Source organism: Microtus pennsylvanicus, chromosome 14 (genome assembly GCF_037038515.1).
Source record: "Microtus pennsylvanicus isolate mMicPen1 chromosome 14, mMicPen1.hap1, whole genome shotgun sequence".
NCBI lineage: Eukaryota > Metazoa > Chordata > Mammalia > Rodentia > Cricetidae > Microtus > Microtus pennsylvanicus.
The window spans coordinates 75,276,953-75,304,919 of record NC_134592.1 but is presented as its reverse complement, the minus strand read 5'-3'; the positions used below and the strand labels follow the sequence as shown (position 1 = coordinate 75,304,919).

General features: G+C 41.8%; 3 long non-coding RNA genes across 6 annotated transcripts in view; all 3 read left to right on the top strand.

Moving 5' to 3' along the window:
• The window catches only part of LOC142835054 (uncharacterized), a 9,183-nt gene extending 8,961 nt beyond the window's left edge, over positions 1 to 222 (top strand). Inside the window, exon 3 of one of the 2 annotated variants that reach the window (XR_012907715.1) lies at positions 149 to 222. This is a non-coding gene — a long non-coding RNA (uncharacterized LOC142835054). The remainder of the gene's footprint in view (positions 1 to 148) is intronic. The other variant, XR_012907717.1, reaches the window with a different exon arrangement.
• Positions 221 to 9,422, top strand: LOC142835055 (uncharacterized). 3 transcript variants are annotated; one of them, XR_012907720.1, is made up of 4 exons: positions 221 to 256; positions 2,472 to 2,648; positions 4,724 to 4,838; positions 9,349 to 9,414. It is a non-coding gene; the product is annotated as an uncharacterized LOC142835055 (long non-coding RNA). The 3 variants fall into 3 exon arrangements; XR_012907719.1 differs by lacking the exon at positions 4,724 to 4,838 and having other exon boundaries at positions 9,349 to 9,422; XR_012907718.1 differs by lacking the exon at positions 9,349 to 9,414 and having other exon boundaries at positions 4,724 to 5,034.
• Positions 9,421 to 27,967, top strand: LOC142835053 (uncharacterized). Its single transcript, XR_012907714.1, has 3 exons — positions 9,421 to 9,456; positions 11,664 to 11,840; positions 27,656 to 27,967. It is a non-coding gene; the product is annotated as an uncharacterized LOC142835053 (long non-coding RNA).

The following is a 27,967-nucleotide window of genomic DNA, read 5'->3' as shown; positions in this document are numbered from 1 at the left end:
CACCACCGGCCTGCTGATGGTTCTTTATACAAGGGCATTTAACCTGGAGTGGGAGTTATTAGACTCTCACCTGAGATTCCAGCCTCTCCTCGAAGTATTTCCTTGTCATCTGTGTGTGATTCTGACCCAGTTACTTGTGTTTCTGTAGCCTCTGGAGACACTGGAGTACTGAGAGTGTGAACGGTCGACTGACGGGCAGGCACTTCCATCTATCTGGCTACAGTCAGACTTTCTGTGGTGTCGCTGCTTTGCTCCTGTAAGTAACTCCTCATCTGTTAGCTGTAAGTTTTAAACTCTTTGGCTCACCAACTTGGGTTTTGGTGGAATAATACCTTGGTCTTTCGGAGCCCTAGCTGATTTGGAAAACACTTAGAACTCAGGATCAAAGTCAATGTTTTCAGAATACACCCCCCCACACACCACCTTTTTTTAAAAAAAAATAAATCCACTTTTTAAAAACCACATTTCTAACTGATTATTTTGTATCCCAATTAAAACTTCATCCTAGGATTTGAGGGGAAAGCTCAATTAACAAGGTGCTTGATTTGCAATCCCCAGAATCTACATAAAACTCCAGTTGTGGAATCCCAGCACAAAACTGTGGATACGTAATGTTCCTGGGGTTTAGTGGTCAGACAGCTTACCCTATTTTGTGAGCTTCAGGCCAATGAAAGACCCTGTCTCAGAAAAAAAGTGGACAAGACACGAGAAAACACACTCAAACCTGTATATAGGCATCAACCTCAAATGTGCAGAGACACGCGTGACTGTGCACAGACACACGTACACACACACATTTGATCATCTGGTGTGGAGGTTCTCCTTCCTGGACACATCAGGAAATCATACTAGGAGCTTACATACCACACACACCACTACAACCTCACAATACCCCCCCACCCACACACACAAACACACAGAGCGAGGGAGAGAGAGTGAGTGAATTTTGGATCTTATGCTCAAATGCTAATTTGATTTGCCTGAAAGGAGGTTCAGGTATCAGTGCTAAGAAATCAGGTGATACTACCCTATCTAATTCAGGTATCAGTGCTAAGAAATCAGGTGATACTACCCTATTTAATTCCTGTCTCCTGACCCTACTTCCAGTTACCTCACTGGTTTTTCTTATGAAGTAGAGAGGATCTCTGTTTTTCTCTGGTCTTGACCTTAGCAGCACTCTTTCTTCCTTTCTTCTTTTTGTCTGTCTTTCCTTCATTCATTTCTTCATTTGATCCTTCTTCTTTTCAAAAGGGAAGAATTCCAATAGGATGCAGTAGTTAGTCAAGTACTCAAGAGTGTAAGCAGAGCAATCAAAGAGGCAAGTAATATAGCCAATTCGACATGCAGCAACCTAGATCCTGGTAGGCACAGGCCCTAAATTTCTCTTCTCACTGTCCATCTCTCCTTTGTGCTCTCCCTAGAATGGATACTTTTAGGAAAAGGCTGTGCTTCCTCAGAAGCCCAGGTTACCTATAATTCAATCTGTTATAAGTAAGTAGGTGTATAAGATGCAAGAATATGTAAAGAAGTTTAAGAAACAGCTAAAGTTTGTTAGGCATGGTGGTGCATTCCTTTAATCCCAGAACTCTGGAGGCAGAGGGAGATGAATCTCTGAGTTCTTGGCCAATCTGGTTTATAGAGAAAGTTCCAGATCAGCCAGGGATACACAGAAAAACTCAGATAAACAAGAATGAAGGAAGGAAGGGATGAAGGAAAGAAGGAAGGAAGGAAGGAAGAAAGAAAGGAAGGAAGGAAGGAAGGAAGGAAGAGAGAAAGAAAGATAGAAAGAAAGAAAGGAAGGAAGGAAGAAAGAAAGAAAGAAAGAAAGAAAGAAAGAAAGAAAGAAAGAAAAAAGGAAGAAAGAAAAAAAGAAAAGACAAAGCTAACTTGAAAGTTTACTGGGGAAAGGGTTAGAGCTCTCTACATGCCACCTTGCAGAGGAAGTCTTGAGGCTGTTTTAATCTGATCCAGCTAATATGGACCACCGTCCCCCATTGTTGGTCACTTCCTGTTTGGAAGGTCCTGAGCTGGGCCATCCAGAGTCTCCCACTGCCATCTCCTTCTCTCTTGATCTCAGGGAGGCCAACACCATTATCTTTATGCCATCTCAGGACCTTACCCTGCCTACCCATTGTTCTATGGCCTGTCTTTTGTGGTCTGTTGTTCTCTGCTAGAGCTCACCTTATGCCTAACAGCTTCACTGGCAACTGCCATCATACTCCAAATCCTAGGTCTTTTAGTCTCTTTAGTTCAGCACAATTGTGACAGGTTGGTGTCCGGACATCTGGCTCAGATCTTCATTATTCCTCAGCTCATTTGGGGCAGTGCACCAGCTCTCAGAGAAGAAAGCAGCCAGTGACAACCAGCACAGGCTACCCAGAATCATGCTGAGTGGAAAGAGATGATGAAACAAGTACACCAGTCAGTGTGAGTCTAGCCATCTGGAAGTTTCTTTCTTGCTCATGTTTCAGGCCTGACCAACAATAATGCCCTTTAAGCAAGAATGGGCAATTCAGCCTACCTGGGACCGTGGAGACAGAGCGAGTTGATTTGGTCGTGACGTGAAGGGCACTGAAGCCGACTGCAGTAGTAGATGGATGGCTTCAGCCTGGGGAGGAGGCAGAATCCTCAGACCTTAAACCTGGAAGGTAAGAATGAGGGGTTATTCAGGCTGAGAAGGGCCCCAGGGATGCTGAACAGAGGGGAGAGCAGCAGGGTGTATTGCCAGTCCCTTCTGGCCAAGGAAAGGAGATGGTCCCTACAGAGCAGGTCCTGTCAGGTTCTCTGACTCCCAGGGGTGCCCATCTCTTGCCAGGAAGCCCTCCAGAATAGGAAGCAGGAAGCACAGGGCTAAGGCCCTTCCTGTGGTTCCTATCTCCTCAAGACTATGGCTAGATGGGTGGAGACTTGGTCTCAACCCGGAACACATGAATTCATGGATCCAGCACTGGTTTTCAGGAGCTTTGTGACATCAGTTTTATGCATCATAGCGCCCACTGTGGATAACGTGACAACAATTGCCAGGAAACGTATCTGAGCAGCTCCTCACAGTGACTGGGTGTCTTGTTCTCACATTCCTGGCTCTTCTCCTTTTCTGCTCATGGTCCTTACTGTCCTCACTCCTGGGCCCCACATGCACATTCCGTGTGTCATTCACATCCTCGAGCACCTGATGAAAATAGAGATCCTGGCGAGAAGCTTTTCTGTTCTTTTCAGGCTGGGTCAAGATTTCCAAGCACAGGTAGACTGTGTACTGGTCCACTGCAGGAAATTAGGGAGGCAGACAAACAATTTTCCGTGCACTTTCCCCTCACACACTCATATAATCTCTTTCATATACCCCTTCCAGTGAATAAAGTCCGAGAACCAGTACCTGGCACACCTGGGATCCCCTGCCTCGACTTTCTGATCCTTTTCCAAATCATAGAGCTGAGAGCAAGCAGTTGTCAGAGTCTAGGACATGAGCCGTGAATGTGCCATCTTGGGTGTTTCTCAGTTTCCTGTATCTACTGCCTCCTTCATATGGTTAAACACTGAGGGCCCAGGTTGCCTCCTGACCTCACAATGATCAGGATGACTAGGAGGCATGACTTAATCATGGGTAACATCTTAGTTGCTCTATGACTTGGGAGCTACTTATTCAGTCTCTCTGGGTGTTTCGTTTCTTGTGTACAATGTGGATGGTAACAATACCTATGATATGGAATCACTATAATGGTGAAGTAAATATATAAATGTACAGACTATGTGGAGAATGTGTGTGTGTGTGTTTGTGTTTGTGCGTATATATGTCTTACTATGTAACACGGGTTGAATAGCCCAGGGTGGCCTCAGAGTGACAGATGGCTGTTAGTAGGTTCTTCAAACTGAACTCAGGTCTCTAGCTAATGGCACTATCCAGATCAACAGATATATCTTATTATTATTTCAGATTTTGTTTTTTTTTTTTAAATTTTAAGTGTGCAGATATTTTCCCTGCGTGTGTGTCTGTGAATATGCCCACTGAGGACATAATATGCTGTCATATGCCATGGAACTGGAATAACAGGCAGTTGTGAGCCACCATTTGGGGTCTTGGGACTGAAGTAAGGTCCTCTGCAAGAGCCATCTCCTCAGCACCTCGTCATCATATATATTTTACTTTTAATTTTTCCTTATTTTTAAATTTTACATTTATTTCTATCATATTTTCCCCCTTCCCCAACTCCTCCCAACTTGACATCATGCTCTTTCTCTTGCTTAAAACAAACAAAACAATCTGTTTATAAGTCAAAAACAAAATCATGAAGTCCTATTTATACTAGAAACTACTGGGCATGGGGCCTGTCCTGGGCTGTGTTTGCCATACCCAGTGTAACTCCATTGAGAAAATTGTTTTCATTCTCCAAGCAGCTATCAATCACAAATAGCCACTTGGCTAGGTGTAGGGCTTTGTGACCAGTTCCCCTCCTCCATGCTGAGATTTTATCTGGCTTGAGCTCCTGCAGATCTCTTTAGTGATGTCACAGTCTCTGTGAGGTCCTATGTGCATCAGCTCTGTTGGGTCTGGAGAACAATGTTGCTTTGGAGTCATCCACCTCCTCCGGAGATTCAGATAGATGCAGATTCCATGAGTCTTCATCCATGAGAGAGTGGGCTTTTAGTGGTGCAAGTGCTTTAGAATCACCCCTGTTCATGTAAAATCCTCACCCACAATTTGGTCTGACATGGGTTCCCTGCCCAGGAAAAGTGTCACCAATGCCATCACGGTGCTGTTAATGGGGACCACGGCACATGGTGGAGACTCCTCATGTGGCAATGGACAGGATGCAAAGCTTACAGATCAGATTCAGCGAGTGGTAAGTGTAACAGCCTTCAAAGGCCCTGCCCTCGTGCTACAGGCCTGGGATGCTCCCCACACTCCTCCAACAGTGCGACCTGCTGGGAGCTAAGTGCTCAAGCAGCAGACTTGCAAACTCCACCAACAATCTAAGTAGACTAAACTGAACTGAGGGCAGCAGCTATTCCCAGCAACTAGCAGTAAATGATTCTAAAGGCAGTGATAGATTCACCACTGTCGCCAGCATCTTTTTCTTCAACTTTAAAGAGAATTACTTATTTTTATTTTACGTGTGTTTGTGTTTGACCTGCATGATATACGCCTGTGTGAGGGTGCCAGGTCCCCTGGAATTGTAGTGACATAAAGCTGTGAGGTGCCATGTGGGTGCTGGGAATTGAACCCGGGTCCTCTGGAAGAGCAGTCAGTGATGCTAACTGCTGTGCCATCCTCCCAGCCCTCAAACACACTTCTTAAACTCTCTATCTTACTGATAAGGTATTAATGTTCAGAAAATATTCCTCCTTCATTTGCAGTGTTTGATGCATTAACAGCTAATGTATCTGTTGTGACGTTCTAATCTTTATCATTTGCACTCTTATCCCCCTCATATTTTGTTTCTCCAATTCTTATTTTTAACTTGATATGTTTTAGTGATTATAAATTATATGTCCTTAGTATTTTATATTCTACCCAGTATTGCTTTTTGTCCCCTTTTTCCAGAAAGTAAATCTTGATGTTAGGTGTGGTGCCTCACACCTGTAATCCCAGGATCAAGATGGTTTCATATAAGATTGAGGCCAGTATGGGATACAGGGTGAGATCATATTTCAATAGTAAAACTTTTTAACAATAGAAATTCATTTGCCATTTTCTAGTGTTCTTTATTATACAATACACTATAGTTAATTCATGTGCATATGTGTTAAACATTCCTAAAATATCATAATTTTCTTTTAAACATTCACATATATTTTACATTTTGTGCACATGTTTTTATGCATGTGTGTCACAATATACACGTGGAGGTAGCGGGCAAATTTTAGGAGTCAGTTCTCCCTTTTCAGTGTACCAGGGAGGCAAACTCAGGCCATCTTGGTCCCTGCAAACATCTGTAGGCGCTGGGCCATCCTGCCAGGCCCTGTGTGTATTTTAAAGGAAAAAAAGTGGAAATAGGGAACTTGGTATTAAGATGACATTCAAGCCTTCTGATGGTCTTTATTTGCACAAAAGGATGTTGTTGTTTCTGGTATTCTTTTCCTTCAGCCTGAAGAATTTCTGATTGTTTATATTTGTGTATTTCTGCTTTTTCTCGGGACTCTTACTTTTCTTTCTTTCCTAAAATATCTATGTCACCATTCTTCAGGCATGAAGAATGTTTTCAATGGATAAGAGACTGATTTAACTTTTTCTGTCATCACCCTTTAGAGGAAGTTGCTATCTTGATAGGGAAGCTCAGCCAATCACTTTTATCTAGGGTGTGGCTGCTTGGGGCCAGGGAAGAAAACCTGGGAATCTGGGTGAGTTTGCTCTCTTTGGCTCTCTTTGCATGGTGTTCTCCAGACCTGTTTTGGACATGGGAAACTTTACCCCAGTCGTGTGAGTTTCCCCGTTTTCAATTATTAAATTATATCTGTTGTTTTCAACTGGTTTGCTTAATTCTAGCATACTGGTCGAACAGAACACCACTTCCTTCTAGTCTCCAGGTCACTGATTAGAAAGTCACAGGTTTTTGAATAAAACATGTCATGCTTGATATGCGTACACCTCAAGTGTATAGAAGGGATTGCCATCTTTTCAGTATGTGGTCTTGGGATTGCCGGCTATCCATGTATACAAATGAGGCTTTCCTCCTCTCTCACTCGACACACATGAAAAATCAATTCCATGGTTCCTTTAAAGGAAGTCATGGTAGATCAATTCACTTCATACCTGCAGCAGTATTAGAGAAAGCCCAAGAGACGGGAGGACTTCGATGGCTCTGAGAGGAGAGAATGAACATCAGAGACAGGCATTGGCATAACATGACACAGCAGAATAATGTTGGTCAGCGACCTGTATTCCTAAGAGTGGATTTACACTTTCATTTCGTGGTTATCACCACGGTTTGGGTTTTAGTTTTTGATTCAGTGTTTCGTTATGTCGCCCAGACTAGTCTGGAATGTGCCTTCCTTTGCCTGTGTCTGCCAACAGAGTGGGCCACAGTAGCAGTTTCTGGCGTTGTTCTAAAACACTCCAACACAAAATCAGCTTAGATAAGAAAGGGTTTATTTGGCACAGGCTTCCAAGTCACAGTTCATCACTGGGGAAATCGGGGCAGGAACTCAAGGCAAGAACCTGGAGGAAGGAAGCCTGGAAGGAAGAGTGGACTCCAGCGTCCAAACACCGAGGAGGAGTCGCCGCCAGAGACCACCTCTCACACCATAGCTGAAGCAAAGGCATGAGGATTTTATTAATTCTGTCATGACAGGGTCCCTCAGCATTCAGGAAGCCGAGAGACCTCGAATAGTGTGCACAGGCTACTTTTAAAGGAGAAGGCCACAGAATCAAGGGGGGTTGTGAATGGCTCATTCAGAAGGGCTATTACCAATAATTGACTAGAGAGCTGTTGCCAGATCAGATGAGGTCAGAGGTCATTTTGACCCCGTTTCCCAGGGGACTGAATCAAAACGTACGTATATGGGTAATTGTTCAGGAACTGAGTACCTGTGTGTGTAGCTATAAGGTCCTTAGTTCCCAGGGGAGGAGGGGAAGCACTATGGCACGGAGGCTGAGAGGATTTAGAATAGTCAGAAATGGCTTCAGGATTGTCTTAAAGTCTTAAATTAGCTAGTCCCTTCTCTGGCTTGCCCATAGGCTCGTGCTTCGCTGGTACTTTTATCTAACCTAGAGCCTCCTCCCTAGGAATGGTATTGCCTACAGCGGACCGGGACCTCTTTTGTGAATTAATAATCAGGGAAACCACACACACATGTGTCCAAAGACCAACCTCTTCATCTGATGTAGGCAGTTTCTCATTAGAGGCTTCCCTCTCAGTTGACACTGTGGTAGGTCGACATTAACACAAGGACAGCCACCATGTCTGTGAGGCTTCCATTTCTGGAGGGAGCTTTTATAAAATGAACAATATACAACATGAAGAACTTGATGTTCTCTGCAACCTTGATGGAGGTGATGTACTTCAGAAAAGAACTTCTCATGGAAGCCTCATCATGCTCTTCCCAAAGGTGACTCCATTGAGATAAAGACAGTAGGGAAGGATGCAACACACTAACGTTTCATTTTACCCTAGAAGTATAAATGATTCCTCAACACAAATATATGTCTTACAAAAAGCCATGGGAACCACTGCTGTATGAATTAGTGTCTTCGTGGGATATTGTAATGGACAATGGTAAAGAGTAATGGTAAAAGAATCTGAATAAACCATGGATTTAGTAATTAGGAATGCCTTGATTGGCTCAACAATTGTGACACATCCACTCAAAATCGTAACAAAAGAATCAACCAGGTTCAGGGCATTTGGGAATATTCTGTCTTATTTTTGCAACTTTTTCGTAAAATAAATCTCTAAAATTAAAAAAAAATTCTTCAAAGCAAGTGGCCTTAATGGTGGTTTGGGGCTCTTAATGCAGGGTATGTGTCACGCTGAAGATTATGGATGGCCCATATATGAGATTTAAGGGTGTCTGGTTTATCCCCCACTTGGGAATATGCTGTATTAGTTTTAAATTGTAATCACTATGGTCAAAATCAAATTGAAAGGCTTTATTTAAGTTTCCAGTTTTAGTCCATCATGTAAGGAAATCAAGGAAGGAATCTCGAAGCAGAAATCAAAGCAGAGGTGTAGCAGAATCATAAAAACCCAGAGGCAGGTATTGGGGTCCAAGCTGAAGATCAGAAATACAAAGCAGCCAACCACTAGAGAGACCTTTGACCTCTACCAAGTCTTCAGACTCAAGGTGATGATCCTGTCTCCACAAATTATCAGACTCCACACTCCTGAGTTCCTGTCTCTCCCCCTTTATATTCCTCTCTCTGCTCTTCATATTGCTCCTGTCTCCCCTTCTCCAGTACTGGGATTAAACATGTGTGATTCCCAAACACTGATATCTGTTTCTGGATCAATCTTGTATAGCCCAGAATAGCCTTGAACTCAGAGACTTGCCTGCCTCTGCCTCCTGAGCACTGGGATGAAAGTTTTGCTCCCGCCCCCCCACCGCGGTCCTGTATAGCTGAGGAGTGTGGCTGCTTTGCCCGCTTATTTTCAGGCAAGCTTTATTCATTTTAACACAAATATACCAGTATACAGAGGCCATGGCAGGAATGCTGCTTACAGGCTTGCTTTCCACGACTTACTGAGCTTCCTTGTTACACACCCTACCACCACCGGCCTGCTGATGGTTCTTTATACAAGGGCATTTAACCTGGAGTGGGAGTTATTAGACTCTCACCTGAGATTCCAGCCTCTCCTCGAAGTATTTCCTTGTCATCTGTGTGTGATTCTGACCCAGTTACTTGTGTTTCTGTAGCCTCTGGAGACACTGGAGTACTGAGAGTGTGAACGGTCGACTGACGGGCAGGCACTTCCATCTATCTGGCTACAGTCAGACTTTCTGTGGTGTCGCTGCTTTGCTCCTGTAAGTAACTCCTCATCTGTTAGCTGTAAGTTTTAAACTCTTTGGCTCACCAACTTGGGTTTTGGTGGAATAATACCTTGGTCTTTCGGAGCCCTAGCTGATTTGGAAATCACTTAGAACTCAGGATCAAAGTCAATGTTTTCAGAATACACCCCCCCACACACCACCTTTTTTTAAAAAAAAATAAATCCACTTTTTAAAAACCACATTTCTAACTGATTATTTTGTATCCCAATTAAAACTTCATCCTAGGATTTGAGGGGAAAGCTCAATTAACAAGGTGCTTGATTTGCAATCCCCAGAATCTACATAAAACTCCAGTTGTGGAATCCCAGCACAAAACTGTGGATACGTAATGTTCCTGGGGTTTAGTGGTCAGACAGCTTACCCTATTTTGTGAGCTTCAGGCCAATGAAAGACCCTGTCTCAGAAAAAAAGTGGACAAGACACGAGAAAACACACTCAAACCTGTATATAGGCATCAACCTCAAATGTGCAGAGACACGCGTGACTGTGCACAGACACACGTACACACACACATTTGATCATCTGGTGTGGAGGTTCTCCTTCCTGGACACATCAGGAAATCATACTAGGAGCTTACATACCACACACACCACTACAACCTCACAATACCCCCCCACCCACACACACAAACACACAGAGCGAGGGAGAGAGAGTGAGTGAATTTTGGATCTTATGCTCAAATGCTAATTTGATTTGCCTGAAAGGAGGTTCAGGTATCAGTGCTAAGAAATCAGGTGATACTACCCTATCTAATTCAGGTATCAGTGCTAAGAAATCAGGTGATACTACCCTATTTAATTCCTGTCTCCTGACCCTACTTCCAGTTACCTCACTGGTTTTTCTTATGAAGTAGAGAGGATCTCTGTTTTTCTCTGGTCTTGACCTTAGCAGCACTCTTTCTTCCTTTCTTCTTTTTGTCTGTCTTTCCTTCATTCATTTCTTCATTTGATCCTTCTTCTTTTCAAAAGGGAAGAATTCCAATAGGATGCAGTAGTTAGTCAAGTACTCAAGAGTGTAAGCAGAGCAATCAAAGAGGCAAGTAATATAGCCAATTCGACATGCAGCAACCTAGATCCTGGTAGGCACAGGCCCTAAATTTCTCTTCTCACTGTCCATCTCTCCTTTGTGCTCTCCCTAGAATGGATACTTTTAGGAAAAGGCTGTGCTTCCTCAGAAGCCCAGGTTACCTATAATTCAATCTGTTATAAGTAAGTAGGTGTATAAGATGCAAGAATATGTAAAGAAGTTTAAGAAACAGCTAAAGTTTGTTAGGCATGGTGGTGCATTCCTTTAATCCCAGAACTCTGGAGGCAGAGGGAGATGAATCTCTGAGTTCTTGGCCAATCTGGTTTATAGAGAAAGTTCCAGATCAGCCAGGGATACACAGAAAAACTCAGATAAACAAGAATGAAGGAAGGAAGGGATGAAGGAAAGAAGGAAGGAAGGAAGGAAGAAAGAAAGGAAGGAAGGAAGGAAGGAAGAGAGAAAGAAAGATAGAAAGAAAGAAAGGAAGGAAGAAAGAAAGAAAGAAAGAAAGAAAGAAAGAAAGAAAGAAAGAAAAAAGGAAGAAAGAAAAAAAGAAAAGACAAAGCTAACTTGAAAGTTTACTGGGGAAAGGGTTAGAGCTCTCTACATGCCACCTTGCAGAGGAAGTCTTGAGGCTGTTTTAATCTGATCCAGCTAATATGGACCACCGTCCCCCATTGTTGGTCACTTCCTGTTTGGAAGGTCCTGAGCTGGGCCATCCAGAGTCTCCCACTGCCATCTCCTTCTCTCTTGATCTCAGGGAGGCCAACACCATTATCTTTATGCCATCTCAGGACCTTACCCTGCCTACCCATTGTTCTATGGCCTGTCTTTTGTGGTCTGTTGTTCTCTGCTAGAGCTCACCTTATGCCTAACAGCTTCACTGGCAACTGCCATCATACTCCAAATCCTAGGTCTTTTAGTCTCTTTAGTTCAGCACAATTGTGACAGGTTGGTGTCCGGACATCTGGCTCAGATCTTCATTATTCCTCAGCTCATTTGGGGCAGTGCACCAGCTCTCAGAGAAGAAAGCAGCCAGTGACAACCAGCACAGGCTACCCAGAATCATGCTGAGTGGAAAGAGATGATGAAACAAGTACACCAGTCAGTGTGAGTCTAGCCATCTGGAAGTTTCTTTCTTGCTCATGTTTCAGGCCTGACCAACAATAATGCCCTTTAAGCAAGAATGGGCAATTCAGCCTACCTGGGACCGTGGAGACAGAGCGAGTTGATTTGGTCGTGACGTGAAGGGCACTGAAGCCGACTGCAGTAGTAGATGGATGGCTTCAGCCTGGGGAGGAGGCAGAATCCTCAGACCTTAAACCTGGAAGGTAAGAATGAGGGGTTATTCAGGCTGAGAAGGGCCCCAGGGATGCTGAACAGAGGGGAGAGCAGCAGGGTGTATTGCCAGTCCCTTCTGGCCAAGGAAAGGAGATGGTCCCTACAGAGCAGGTCCTGTCAGGTTCTCTGACTCCCAGGGGTGCCCATCTCTTGCCAGGAAGCCCTCCAGAATAGGAAGCAGGAAGCACAGGGCTAAGGCCCTTCCTGTGGTTCCTATCTCCTCAAGACTATGGCTAGATGGGTGGAGACTTGGTCTCAACCCGGAACACATGAATTCATGGATCCAGCACTGGTTTTCAGGAGCTTTGTGACATCAGTTTTATGCATCATAGCGCCCACTGTGGATAACGTGACAACAATTGCCAGGAAACGTATCTGAGCAGCTCCTCACAGTGACTGGGTGTCTTGTTCTCACATTCCTGGCTCTTCTCCTTTTCTGCTCATGGTCCTTACTGTCCTCACTCCTGGGCCCCACATGCACATTCCGTGTGTCATTCACATCCTCGAGCACCTGATGAAAATAGAGATCCTGGCGAGAAGCTTTTCTGTTCTTTTCAGGCTGGGTCAAGATTTCCAAGCACAGGTAGACTGTGTACTGGTCCACTGCAGGAAATTAGGGAGGCAGACAAACAATTTTCCGTGCACTTTCCCCTCACACACTCATATAATCTCTTTCATATACCCCTTCCAGTGAATAAAGTCCGAGAACCAGTACCTGGCACACCTGGGATCCCCTGCCTCGACTTTCTGATCCTTTTCCAAATCATAGAGCTGAGAGCAAGCAGTTGTCAGAGTCTAGGACATGAGCCGTGAATGTGCCATCTTGGGTGTTTCTCAGTTTCCTGTATCTACTGCCTCCTTCATATGGTTAAACACTGAGGGCCCAGGTTGCCTCCTGACCTCACAATGATCAGGATGACTAGGAGGCATGACTTAATCATGGGTAACATCTTAGTTGCTCTATGACTTGGGAGCTACTTATTCAGTCTCTCTGGGTGTTTCGTTTCTTGTGTACAATGTGGATGGTAACAATACCTATGATATGGAATCACTATAATGGTGAAGTAAATATATAAATGTACAGACTATGTGGAGAATGTGTGTGTGTGTGTTTGTGTTTGTGCGTATATATGTCTTACTATGTAACACGGGTTGAATAGCCCAGGGTGGCCTCAGAGTGACAGATGGCTGTTAGTAGGTTCTTCAAACTGAACTCAGGTCTCTAGCTAATGGCACTATCCAGATCAACAGATATATCTTATTATTATTTCAGATTTTGTTTTTTTTTTAAATTTTAAGTGTGCAGATATTTTCCCTGCGTGTGTGTCTGTGAATATGCCCACTGAGGACATAATATGCTGTCATATGCCATGGAACTGGAATAACAGGCAGTTGTGAGCCACCATTTGGGGTCTTGGGACTGAAGTAAGGTCCTCTGCAAGAGCCATCTCCTCAGCACCTCGTCATCATATATATTTTACTTTTAATTTTTCCTTATTTTTAAATTTTACATTTATTTCTATCATATTTTCCCCCTTCCCCAACTCCTCCCAACTTGACATCATGCTCTTTCTCTTGCTTAAAACAAACAAAACAATCTGTTTATAAGTCAAAAACAAAATCATGAAGTCCTATTTATACTAGAAACTACTGGGCATGGGGCCTGTCCTGGGCTGTGTTTGCCATACCCAGTGTAACTCCATTGAGAAAATTGTTTTCATTCTCCAAGCAGCTATCAATCACAAATAGCCACTTGGCTAGGTGTAGGGCTTTGTGACCAGTTCCCCTCCTCCATGCTGAGATTTTATCTGGCTTGAGCTCCTGCAGATCTCTTTAGTGATGTCACAGTCTCTGTGAGGTCCTATGTGCATCAGCTCTGTTGGGTCTGGAGAACAATGTTGCTTTGGAGTCATCCACCTCCTCCGGAGATTCAGATAGATGCAGATTCCATGAGTCTTCATCCATGAGAGAGTGGGCTTTTAGTGGTGCAAGTGCTTTAGAATCACCCCTGTTCATGTAAAATCCTCACCCACAATTTGGTCTGACATGGGTTCCCTGCCCAGGAAAAGTGTCACCAATGCCATCACGGTGCTGTTAATGGGGACCACGGCACATGGTGGAGACTCCTCATGTGGCAATGGACAGGATGCAAAGCTTACAGATCAGATTCAGCGAGTGGTAAGTGTAACAGCCTTCAAAGGCCCTGCCCTCGTGCTACAGGCCTGGGATGCTCCCCACACTCCTCCAACAGTGCGACCTGCTGGGAGCTAAGTGCTCAAGCAGCAGACTTGCAAACTCCACCAACAATCTAAGTAGACTAAACTGAACTGAGGGCAGCAGCTATTCCCAGCAACTAGCAGTAAATGATTCTAAAGGCAGTGATAGATTCACCACTGTCGCCAGCATCTTTTTCTTCAACTTTAAAGAGAATTACTTATTTTTATTTTACGTGTGTTTGTGTTTGACCTGCATGATATACGCCTGTGTGAGGGTGCCAGGTCCCCTGGAATTGTAGTGACATAAAGCTGTGAGGTGCCATGTGGGTGCTGGGAATTGAACCCGGGTCCTCTGGAAGAGCAGTCAGTGATGCTAACTGCTGTGCCATCCTCCCAGCCCTCAAACACACTTCTTAAACTCTCTATCTTACTGATAAGGTATTAATGTTCAGAAAATATTCCTCCTTCATTTGCAGTGTTTGATGCATTAACAGCTAATGTATCTGTTGTGACGTTCTAATCTTTATCATTTGCACTCTTATCCCCCTCATATTTTGTTTCTCCAATTCTTATTTTTAACTTGATATGTTTTAGTGATTATAAATTATATGTCCTTAGTATTTTATATTCTACCCAGTATTGCTTTTTGTCCCCTTTTTCCAGAAAGTAAATCTTGATGTTAGGTGTGGTGCCTCACACCTGTAATCCCAGGATCAAGATGGTTTCATATAAGATTGAGGCCAGTATGGGATACAGGGTGAGATCATATTTCAATAGTAAAACTTTTTAACAATAGAAATTCATTTGCCATTTTCTAGTGTTCTTTATTATACAATACACTATAGTTAATTCATGTGCATATGTGTTAAACATTCCTAAAATATCATAATTTTCTTTTAAACATTCACATATATTTTACATTTTGTGCACATGTTTTTATGCATGTGTGTCACAATATACACGTGGAGGTAGCGGGCAAATTTTAGGAGTCAGTTCTCCCTTTTCAGTGTACCAGGGAGGCAAACTCAGGCCATCTTGGTCCCTGCAAACATCTGTAGGCGCTGGGCCATCCTGCCAGGCCCTGTGTGTATTTTAAAGGAAAAAAAGTGGAAATAGGGAACTTGGTATTAAGATGACATTCAAGCCTTCTGATGGTCTTTATTTGCACAAAAGGATGTTGTTGTTTCTGGTATTCTTTTCCTTCAGCCTGAAGAATTTCTGATTGTTTATATTTGTGTATTTCTGCTTTTTCTCGGGACTCTTACTTTTCTTTCTTTCCTAAAATATCTATGTCACCATTCTTCAGGCATGAAGAATGTTTTCAATGGATAAGAGACTGATTTAACTTTTTCTGTCATCACCCTTTAGAGGAAGTTGCTATCTTGATAGGGAAGCTCAGCCAATCACTTTTATCTAGGGTGTGGCTGCTTGGGGCCAGGGAAGAAAACCTGGGAATCTGGGTGAGTTTGCTCTCTTTGGCTCTCTTTGCATGGTGTTCTCCAGACCTGTTTTGGACATGGGAAACTTTACCCCAGTCGTGTGAGTTTCCCCGTTTTCAATTATTAAATTATATCTGTTGTTTTCAACTGGTTTGCTTAATTCTAGCATACTGGTAGAACAGAACACCACTTCCTTCTAGTCTCCAGGTCACTGATTAGAAAGTCACAGGTTTTTGAATAAAACATGTCATGCTTGATATGCGAACACCTCAAGTGTATGGAAGGGATTGCCATCTTTTCAGTATGTGGTCTTGGGATTGCCGGCTATCTATGTATACAAATGAGGCTTTCCTCCTCTCTCACTCGACACACCCTAAGACAGCAGGCCTCCCTCCCTCCCTCCCTCCCTCCCTCCCTCAGTTCCTCCCTCTCACCAAGCCATAATTGTGGCAGCCCCTTGGCCCACATAGTCCTTTCACTGATCAGTCAGACACACTCTTTTTTTATTTTCGAATTGTGGGTGAAGTCAATTAATTGAGCTCTTAGATTATTATTATTATTAGTTTATTTGTATGTGTGTGTGTGTGTGTTTTACATAGAGGTTCCCTGTGTCCCTGGAACTCACTTTGTAGACAAGGCTGGCCTCAGACTCACAGAGATCTAGCTGCCCCTGCCTCTACCTCTGCTTCCTAGTGCCGGAATTAAAGGCCTGTACTAAACACACTTTCTCCCCCTAAGACAGGGTTTCTCTGTGTCTGTCGCTTTGCCTGTCCTAAAACTCACACTGCAGAACAAGGTGGCCTCAAACTCACAGCGATTTGCCTGTTTCTGCCTCTCCTGATTTCTGAGGGCTGAGAACTGAGAATAAAGAAATGTGCTGCCCAAAATATACTGCTGCTGCTGCTGCAGCAATTAAAAAAATAAATTAAAATAAAATAACCTGAGATAAACAAAGAAAAAAAGGAAAACACCTGTTTTTTCCTTCCTTCCTTTCTTTTTCCTAACTTGTGTTTTTTCTGTTTTCTTCTTTTATTATTATTATTATTATTATTATTATTATTATTATTATTATTATTATTATTTTTGGTGCAGGGTTTCTCTGTATAATACCATTAACTCACTATATAAACCAGGCTGTCATCTTGGTAACATTATGGTTTTGTATTATGGTTTTGTTTTTTCTTATTTCTTGTCTGTAAATCAACAAATCAACATTTCTTCATTTCTTTTCTCTCTCTCTCTCTCTCTCTCTCTCTCTCTCTCTCTCTCTCACTCATTTAATTTATGTTTTATTTTATTTTTGGTTTGTGTTCTTGCTTTGATTTTCAAGGAAGGGTTTCTCTGTTGCTTTGGAGCCTGTCTTTGGAACTAGCTCTTGTCAACCACGCTGGCTGGCCTCAAACTCCCAGAGATCCACCTGCCTCTCTGCCAGATATGGAACCAGTCATCTTGGTTAGTTCAAAAGCCACCCAATAAACACACACACAACACACACACACACACACACAGAGGCACATCAAGAGAAACATAATTTTTTTTTTGGTTTTTCGAGACAGGGTTTCTCTGTGGCTTTGGAGCCTGTCCTGGAACTAGCTCTGTAGACCAGGCTGGTCTCGAACTCACAGAGATCCACCTGCCTCTGCTTCCCGAGTGCTGGGATTAAAGGCTTGCGCCACCACCACCCTGCGATGCCCCTACTATAAAAATGGGTTTCAGAAACCGGCCTTTTGCCACAGTGTCAGAAGCCCAAACTCTGCCTGTGGTCTCAGCTAGCTGATAAGCTTCTGTGACTCGCGGTGTGTTTTTATTTTTAAGTTTGTTTTTGGTTTATTAGACTTGGTGGTGTTCTCATCTTTGCATGACCCCCCCCCCCCGACCCAACATTTAAGTGTCTTTCAACCATTTTAGATCCCTCTGTTGAGAGTTCTCTGTTTAGGTCTGTACTCCATTTTTTAAAATTGGATTATTTGTTCTTTGGATGACCAATTTCTCGACTTCTTTGTGTATTTTGGAGATTAGTGAAGATCTTTTCCCATTCTGTAAGGCCGTCGTTTTGTCTTGTTGGCCATGTCCTTTGCTTTACAGAAGAAGCTTTTCAGTTTCAGGAGGTCCCATTGATTAATTTTGTTTCTCTCAGAGTCTGTGATACTGGAGTTAGATTTAGGAAGTGGTCTCCTGTGCCGATGCGTTCAAATGCTTTTTTTTTTAAAATAAATATTTATTTATTATGTATACAATATTCTTTCTGTGTGTATGTCTGAAGGCCAGAAGAGAGCACCAGACCCTATTACAGATGGTTGTGAGCCACCATGTGGTTGCTGGGAATTGAACTCAGTACCTTTGGAAGAGCAGGCAATGCTCTTAACCGCTGAGCCATCTCTCCAGCCCCCATTCAAATGCTTTTGATATTTTTATTTTTATATTTTTTTTATTGTGGATGAGGTCAATTATTTGAACTCTCAAATATTTTTATTGTTATTATCTGTTTGTTTATTTGTGGTTTTGCAACACGGGGTTTCCTTGTGTATCCTTGTATGCCCTGGGACTCACTTTGTAAACAAGACTGGCCTTAGACTCACAGAGATCCGCCTGCCTCTGCCTTCTAGTGATGGCATTAAAGGCGTACACTAAACACATTTTTTTTGAAAACAGGGTTTTTCTGTGTCACTTTGCCTGTCCTGAATCTCAATCTGCAGCACAAAGTAGCCTTAAACTCACAGTGATCTGCCTGCTTTGGTCTCGCTGATATGGAGGTGTTTTATCATCTATCTATCTATCTATCTATCTATCTATCTATCTATCTATCTATCTATCCATTCATTTATTAGTTTATTTATTTATTTATTTTGTTTTCTGAGACAGGGTTTCTCTCTAGCTTTCCTTCTTGCTTGCTTGCTTGATTTTTTTGCTTTCTTGCTCTCTTGCTTTTTTCCCCCTTCTTTTATTAGTTAGTTCTTGAGGCACGGTTTCTCTGTGTAACAGCCCTAGCTCTCTCTCTCTCTCTCTCTCTCTCTCTCTCTCTCTCTCTCTCTCTCTCTCTCTCTCTCTCAAATATGTTTGGTTTTGTGTTTTGCTTTATGAGACAGGGTTTCTCTGCTGCTTTGGAGACTGTTGTTAAAACTAGCTCCTTTCTTGTAGACCAGGCTGTCCTAAAACTCCCAATGATCCTGTTTCTGCTAAATATGGAGCCGGTGCTCTTGAATGCCTTTGTCTGGTGAGGTCAAAAGCCACCCCCCCACAACCCCCCCCCACAACACACACACAAACCAAACACAGGCACAGGCACACCCAGAGACACATAAATAAACTTTTAAATTAAGAAGAGCCTGGAGAGCTAGTTTCGCGGCTCTTCCAGAGAAATTGGGTTCAATTCCCAGCACCTGCATGGCAGCTCATAGTGATTGTAAATTCAGTTTCTGGGTGATCTGACATCTTCAGACCATTGCGCATAAAATAAAGTTAAGAAAATCATAAAAAAAATTCCTTAAGAAATTGAAATTTAACTAAGTCCTACACAATTGGAAACACTCTCAAATAAAAGTAAAATAAATGGAAAAGAATGCAGTGCTAAGTGCAGTTATGAAAATGTTTTGAAATGTGATACCTTCCCTGTCTCCCCCACATACACAAGCCACACTGAGAGATTTAAATAAAATCTGGGTAATCATTTATGTATCTGGCCTATGTCAGAGGGGCAGGGGAAGCTGAAGCCTTGTCCTTTGGGCTCCAGGTTCTCAGTACTGCATCAAAAACTCGAGTGTATAGTGAGCCCATGTCTGTCCTGCCGGCAGCACTCAGGAACTGGGAATACAAGGATCAGGAGATCATCTTCAACAACCCAGCAAGTGCAAACCATCCTGGTGGGAAAGAGACCCTAAAAAAGAAATCAATAAATTGACATTTTTATTTTTTTCTGTCGGAAGTGAAAATGTTCCAAATAATTCACTGCATCAGTATTCCTGGAAATGATATCAAAGTCAGAATTTTTCTTTTTTTTAACATTTTATTTTATTCTTATTATTTTCATTTTTATTTTTTTGGTTTTTCGAGACAGGGTTTCTCTGTGGTTTTGGAGCCTGTCCTGGAACTAGCTCTTGTAGACCAGGCTGGTCTTGAAATCACAGAGATCCGCCTGCCTCTGCCTCCCAAGTGCTGGGATTAAAGGCGTGCGCCACCACTGCCTGGCGTAAATCAGAATTTTTCATATTATTCCATGGCTGTTGTAATTTTCTCTGTGGCAGAAAGAGGCAAGCAGATCTCTGTGAGTTTGAGGCCAGGCTGGTCATCTACAGTTCCAGGACAGGTGCCAAAGCTAAGAGAATCCTTGTCTCAGAAAATTTTTTTCTCTGCGTCTCACGTGTCGTGTGTCTTTCTCTAAGCAGGCCCAGGAATCCTAAGTGCCTGTAGGTGATCTAGGAAATCTCCTGTAGCAGGGGCCCTGGCCTCCACTCCTGGCCCCTGAGGGCACCTGGTAAAAGTGAGAAGGCAGATTTCAGAGACTAGTAAAGTTCAAGGTCACCAGCCCTTCCCAACAGCTAGAACCTTTAAAGGGTGAGGCTACAACTTAATTGGCCTGCTTAGATATGGATATTTTTGTTGTGGTTCTTGTTTTACAGGGCAGGAACAGACATCCAAGTGGGAATTTTTCCACGGCTGTTTTAATTTTCTCAGACTTGGTATTTAGTATGAGAAGTGGGGTGTGGGGTTGTACAAACACAACTACTGAAAAAGAGCCCTAAGAAAGCAGGCCTCCCTTCCTCCCTCCTTCCCTCCCTTCCTCCCTCTCTCAGTTCCTCCCTCTCACCAAGCCATAATTGTGGCAGCCCCTTGGCCCACATAGTCCTTTCACTGATCATTCAGACACACTCTTTTTTTATTTTTGAATTGTGGGTGAAGTCAATTAATTGAGCTCTTAGATTATTATTATTATTAGTTTATTTGTGTGTTTTGTTTTGTTTTTTTACATAGAGGTTCCCTGTGTCCCTGGAACTCACTTTGTAGACAAGGCTGGCCTCAGACTCACAGAGATCTAGCTGCCCCTGCCTCTACCTCTGCTTCCTAGTGCCGGAATTAAAGGCCTGTACTAAACACACTTTCTCCCCCTAAGACAGGGTTTCTCTGTGTCTGTCGCTTTGCCTGTCCTAAAACTCACACTGCAGAACAAGGTGGCCTCAAACTCACAGCGATTTGCCTGTTTCTGCCTCTCCTGATTTCTGAGGGCTGAGAACTGAGAATAAAGAAATGTGCTGCCCAAAATATACTGCTGCTGCTGCTGCAGCAATTAAAAAAATAAATTAAAATAACCTGAGATAAACAAAGAAAAAAAAGAAAACACCTGTTTTTTCCTTCCTTCCTTTCTTTTTCCTTACTTGTTTTTTTTCTGTTTTCTTCTTTTATTATTATTATTATTATTATTATTATTATTATTATTGGTGCAGGGTTTCTCTGTATAATACCTTTAACTCACTATATAAACCAGGCTGTCATCTTGGTAACATTATGGTTTTGTATTATGGTTTTGTTTTTTCTTATTTCTTGTCTGTAAATCAACAAATCAACATTTCTTCATTTCTTTCTCTCTCTCTCTCTCTCTCTCTCTCTCTCTCTCTCTCTCTCTCTCTCTCACTCATTTAATTTATGTTTTATTTTATTTTTGGTTTGTGTTCTTGTTTTGATTTTCAAGGAAGGGTTTCTCTGTTGCTTTGGAGCCTGTCTTTGGAACTAGCTCTTGTCAACCACGCTGGCTGGCCTCAAACTCCCAGAGATCCACCTGCCTCTCTGCCAGATATGGAACCAGTCATCTTGCTTAGTTCAAAAGCCACCCCATAAACACACACACACACACACACACACAACACACACACACACACAGAGGCACACCCCGAGAAACATAATTTTTTTTTTGGTTTTTCGAGACAGGGTTTCTCTGTGGCTTTGGAGCCTGTCCTGGAACTAGCTCTTGTAGACCAGGCTGGTCTCGAACTCACAGAGATCTGCCTGCCTCTGCCTCCCGAGTGCTAGGATTAAAGGCGTGCGCCACCACCGCCGGGCTAGTAATGTTTCTTTTACATATGTGAGTGCTCTTTTATTAGGGGCATAAATGTTAAGGATTGAGACTTCAGTTTGATAGATTTATCTTGTTATGAGTATAAACTGTCTTTCTTCATCTCTTCTTATTTATTTCATTTTGAAATCTAATGTTAGATATTAGGCTAGCTACACCTTTTTTTTAGGTGCAATTAATCGGAAAACCTTTTCCTAAATCTTTACTCTGAGGAAATGTCTGTCTTTGAGGTTGAGGTGTGTTTCTTGTATACAGCAGAAAGCTTGCTCTTGTTTTCCTATCCATTTTCTTAGCCTGGGTCATTTTATAGGTGAGTTGGGACCATTGATATTAAGTGCTATTAATGTCTAGCGGTTGTTAATACCTGTTCTGTTTCATTGAGAGTGGTTGTGTGTTTCCCTTCCTTTGGTTTTGCTGATGTGAGGTTATCTGTTGCTTGATTATTTTGTGTGTGAAGTGAGCTTCCTTGGGTTGGGGTTTTCCTTCTAGTACTTTCTGTAATGCTGGGTTTGTGATATATATTGTGCAAGTCTGGTTTTGTCATGGATTATCTTGTTTCCTCCATCGATGGTGATGGAAAAGTTTGCTGGGTATAGATATCTGTGCTTGCATCTGTGGTCTCTTAGTGTCTGCAGCATATCTGACCAGGGCCTTCTTGCTTTCTTGGTTTCCATTGAGAAGTCAGGTGTCATTCTGATAGGTCTACCTTTATATGTTACTTTACCTTTTCCCTTTGCTGCTCATAATATTCTGTCTTTAGTCTATATGTTTTGTGTTTTAATTATTATATGGTAAGTGGACTTTATTTTTATCCAGTCTATCTTGTGTTCTGTAAGCTTCTTCGATCTTTGTAGGGCTATCTTTCCTTAAGTTTGTATCATTTTGCTTAATGTGTTTTCTTTGAGCTGGAGTTCTCCTTCTATCCCTATCATTCTTAGGTTTTAAGTTTTGATGTTTTCCCAGATTTCCTGGATGTTTTGTGTTAAGAATTTGTTAGATTTAATGTTTTCTTTGGCTGATGAATTTATTTCATATAGCTATGTTCAACCCCTGAGATTCTCTCTTCCATCTTTTCTATTCTGTTGATGCAATTCTTACAGTGGCTGTCTGAGTCTCTGGGAACTGTTCTTGGTCTGCTCTGTGTCTCATGCTCTCTTGCTCTGTTCTCCTGGGTTGCTCTCACAGCTTGTGCTTTAGAGTTCTGCTCTTCCAGAGGTCCTGAGTTCAATTCCCAGCAAACACATGGTGGCTCACAACCATCTGAAAAGAGATCTGGCGCCCTCCTCTGGCATGTTAGTATAAATGGAGGCAGAAAGTTGTATACATAATAAATTAATCTTTAAAAAAAATAAAGAGGGAAACTGACAATAAAATACTTTAAAAGAAGGTTGACCATTTAACTTCTGAACAGGTTGTTAGTGGTAGTTAAGATGACTATAGTGATTAAGAATGTTAATAGGTATTTGATAAACCGATCTAGGTTTGGGTCTGAGTGTATATATCATATAGAAAATTCTATAATTGATCATGTGACGAATAGGGCTACAGGTAAGAAAACAATTGAGAAAAGGTCAAATTTTAGGCTTAGTGAGAGTTTAACAGCTCTTGCATGCTTTCTGGGTAAATAAGGATATTTATATCCTATCTTCAGATTCACAGTCTGGTATTTTTTTAAACTATATTAATATAGTGTGGAGCCCATAATTAGCTTAGGGTTAATAGTAAGTAGGACGAGAGGTAAAATATGGATAGCTATGAGTGTCGATTCTCGTGTGTGTGAAGGTTGTAAGTTATTTATATGGTTGATTAGTTTACCCCGTTGTGTGGTGACAATTATGTAGACCGAGTAAAGGGAGGTAACAAGGATGTTTGTTCCTAGTAGAATAATGGATGGATTTGATCAAGAGAATAAGGAGATTGTAATTATTAGTTCTCCAATTCAATTGATTGTTGGTGGTAGGGCAAGATTAGCTAAGCTTGCTATGATTCATCATGTGGCCATTAGAGGGAATCCTATTTGTAGACCTCGGGCTATGATTATTGTTGGACTATGGATGCGTTCATAGTTTGTGTTTGCTAGACAGAACAATAGGGAGGATGTTAAACCGTGGGCAATTAATTATTAATGCTGTAGCTCCCATAAAACTTCATGGGGTTTGGATTATGATGGCGGCCATGACTAGGGCCATATGGCTGACTGAAGAATAAGGGATGAGCGATTTTAGGTCCATTTGTCGGAGGCAGATGGAGCTGGTTATAATTATTCCTCATAGTGACAATAGGATAAAAGGACAGGCTATATATCTAGTTACTGGGTCTAGAATTGTAGAGATTCGTATGCCATATCCCCCTAGCTTTAGTAGAATTGCTGCGAGGATCATAGATCCTGCAATGGGGGCCTCGACATGGGCTTTAGGGAGTCCTAGGTGGACTCCATATAGGGGTAGTTTAACTATAATTATATAATTATATAATAATACAAGCTAGTCATAGGATGATATTAGACCATGTTTGGTTGATTGGTGAGGAGTTTTTTAGTGTTATTAGGGTAAGGTTTAATGTTCCTGTTGAGTTTTGAATGCAGATTAAGGCAATTACTAGGGTGATGGATCCTACTAAGGTGTAAAATAAGAAGTAAATCCCTGCGTTAAGCCGTTCTGTTTGGTTCCCTCATCGTGTCATAATAATAAGGGTTGGAATGAGGGTGGCTTCAAATAGGACATAGAATATGATGAGTTCATTGGCAGAGAATGTCATGATAAGTAGAGTTTGGAGGTACACTAGTAGGGAAATGTTTAGTTTTTTGATATGATTTTAGCTGGCCAGGAGTATTCGTGGAAGTTGTTAGGACTAGAAGTGGGACAGATAAGGGGTCTGCGGAGAATATGGTAGAGAAGCTCAGGCTGTTTTCGTTGTTTTGTCATAAAAGGTTAATAGAGACAAGGTTAAGTAGAAGGCTATAGGTTTTCACCATTGATCCATACTTTTTTGTCACTTGAAAGTCAGGTTAGGGGTAATAGTATGAATGATAGGAAAATAATTTTTAGCATTGTAGAAGGTTTAGGTTATGTACGAAATCAGAGCCATAGGTGTTTGAAATTTTTGCTAATAGGGCTAGCCCTACAGCTGCCTCACAGGCAGCAAATACTAAGATAAGATAACAATGGGGATTGGGAATATAATTATGGAGTGTGTGTTTAAGGGTGTGATAAATAAGGATAATATTATACCTTCTAGGCAGGGGAGGGTAGATAGTAGGTGCAATTGGAATATAAGGGTTCCTAGGAAAGAAAAAGTAAAGGACAGGGTAATGTTAAGTACGGCAGGTGTCATTTTTGGTAATCATGATATCATCATAATCTAATGAGTCGATATCATTAATGTCAATGAAACTAATTACCAGTTATTCTGTTCATTCTAAGCCTTTTTGTGTCCACTCATAAGCTAGGCCGAGGGCTAGGATTGTGATGAGGATAAATGCGATGATTGTTGGTATGTTTCTGTTGGGGAATTGTATCGCTCAGGGTAATGGAAGGAGTTAATGCGATTTCAAGATCGAAGAGTAGGAAGGTGATCGCTACTAGAAAGAATTTCATTGAGAAGGGTAGTCGAGCTGAGCTTATAGGGTCAAATCCGCATTCCTATGGGTTGGCTTTTTCAGTATAGATGTTAAAGTGAGTAAGTCAGAAGGCTATGGGAATTAGGGTTATGGCTAGGGTGATGTTTACTAGTAAGGTAAGTATTATGTTAATTACTTTCTTTTAGGTTGCACTAGAACTAACTGATTGAAGTCAGATGTACTGATTATACTAAGAAAGTATGATCCTCATCAATAATCAGATACATATAGGAATAATCATGCTACATCTACGAAGTGTCAATATCGTGCTGCTACTTCGAAGCCAGAGTGGTGTTTAGATGTGAAGTGGTATTTTAATTGTCGTGGGAGACAAATAATTAGGAAGGTGGAACCAAAGATGATGTGGAGGCCATGGAATCCGGTTGCCGTGAAGAATGTGGATCCGTAAATTCCATCTGACATAGAGAATGGTGTTTCGAAATATTCTGAGGCTTGTAGAATGGTGACATAGACTCCCAGTATGATTGTGATAAAATAGGGCTTGGTGTGTGTTATTTCGTTTGCCTTCTATTAGGCTGTGGTGGGCTCATGTGATAGATACTCCTGATGCTCATAAGACTGATGTGTTTAGGAGTGGAACTTCTAGAGGGTTAAGGGGTGTAATTCCTGTTGGTGGCCAGCAGCCCCCGAGGTCATGGGTTGGGGCTAGGCTTGAGTGATGGAATGCTCAGAAGAAACCTGCAAAGAGAAACACTTCCGGAGATGATAAATAGGATTGTTCCGTAGCGTAGGCCTTTTTGTACAATAGGTGTGTGATGTCCTTGATAAGTGCCTCCTCGGATTACATCACGTCATCACTGATATATAGTGAGTGAATTACCTAGGAGTCCTAGTGATAGAAGGATAGCTGAACTGTAGTGGAATCATATAACTAAATCTGAGGTTAGCAGTAGGGCAGAGAAGGGCTTGGGTTTACTATATGGAAAGGACGAGTTTGGTGGGTCATTAGGTGTTATCATGTAGGTAGAGGCTTACTAGTAAGGCAAATACGTAAGCTTGAATTAGGGCTACGGCAAACTCTAGGATAGTAAGAAGGGCTAAAATGATGAATGTGATTGTAGCTGTTGGTGGGCTAATGCTGTGAGAACTACTGTAGCACCATTGATTAAGTGAATTAATAAGTGACCTGTGGTGATGTTAGCTAGGGCTATGGGTTAGATGAATAAGCTGGTGGTTTCAATAATGATTAATATAGGAATGAGGGAGATAGTGGTACCCTGGGGTAGGAAGTGGACTAACGAGGCTTTCGGTTTATGGCGGAAGCTGAGGATTACGGCTCCATCTCATATTGGGATTGCTATTCCTAAATTTGTTGATAATTGTGTTGTTGGGGTGAATGTGTGTGGTAAGAGTCCTAGAAGGTTAGTTGAGCCAATAAATATAATTAAGGATACTAGTAGGAGTGATCGTGTGCATCCTTTGGGTGAGTGGATTAGCATTATTTAATAATGAGTTTGAGTAATTGTTGAAATGAGTGGAAGCGGTTTGAGACCAGTCGTTTGGAAGAAGTTATAAAGTATTGATGGGAGTATAATAATAAGTACGACAATTATTGTAGGGGTAATGAAGAAGGCAAATAAATTTTCATTCATTTTGATTCTCAGGGGTTGTTTTTTTTTAACATTTATTTATTTATTTATTATGCACACAATATTCTGCCTGTGTGTATGTATGCCTGCAGGCCAGAAGAGGGCACCAGACCCCATTACTGATGGTTGTGAGCCACCGTGTGGGTGCCGGAACTCGAACTCAGGACCTTTGGAAGAGCAGGCAATGCTCTTAACCTCTGAGCCATCTCTCCAGCCCTTTTTTTTTATTTATTTATTTATTTATTTATTTATTTATTTATTTATTTATTTTTTGCTTGCTTTTATAAGTCTAATTGACTTGACTTGATGGAGTTTGTGGGACATTGTGAAGTGAGATTTTTAGCTGTATATGAATGAACAGTGTGATTGTCGTTGACAGGACCGTAATAAATCATGTGGATGTATCCAGTTGTGGCATTCACTATGGAGACTAACTATCTCTAACTTTAACTTAAAAGGTGAACGCTCTAAGCTTCGTAATGTAATTAGATTATTGATAAAGATCAATCTTCAATATCATTTGTGGCCCATTGTTTTTACTGTGAGGACTAGGTTGTTAATTTCGTCTATTATGTACAAGATTTGTAAGGAAGGCAGGGCAATTAGAATCAGGATTATGGCGGGTAAGAGGGTTCAGATCGTCTCTACTTCTTGGGTGTCATACTGGTAGTATGAGTTAGTTCTGTTGTCTTTATGAGATTACTGATATCTAGTACTAAAAACACCATTCTAAGTGTCTGGTCATGAAAATTTATTAATTCTTCTACAATAGGTGAAGAAGCATCTTTTTAAAATTATTTATTTATTTTATTTATTATGTATAAAGTATTCTGTCTGTGTGTATGTCTGCACCCCAGAAGCGGGCACCAGACCTCATTACAGATGGTTTGTGAGCCACCATGGGGTTGCCGGGAATTGAACTCAGGACCTTTGGAAGAGCAGGCAATGCTCTTAACCTCTGAGCCATCTCTTCAGCCCCAATGAGGAGGAAGCATCTTGTAAGCCTAGTTGGAATGGGTAAGCCATATAAGATAGATAGAGTTTAGTCTATAATTTAACTTTGACAAAGTTATGTAATTTATTTACTAATATCTCATTGAGAAAGACATAGAGGCTATGGTGCTGGCTTGAAACCAGTTTTAGGGGGTTCGAATCCTTCCTTTCTTATT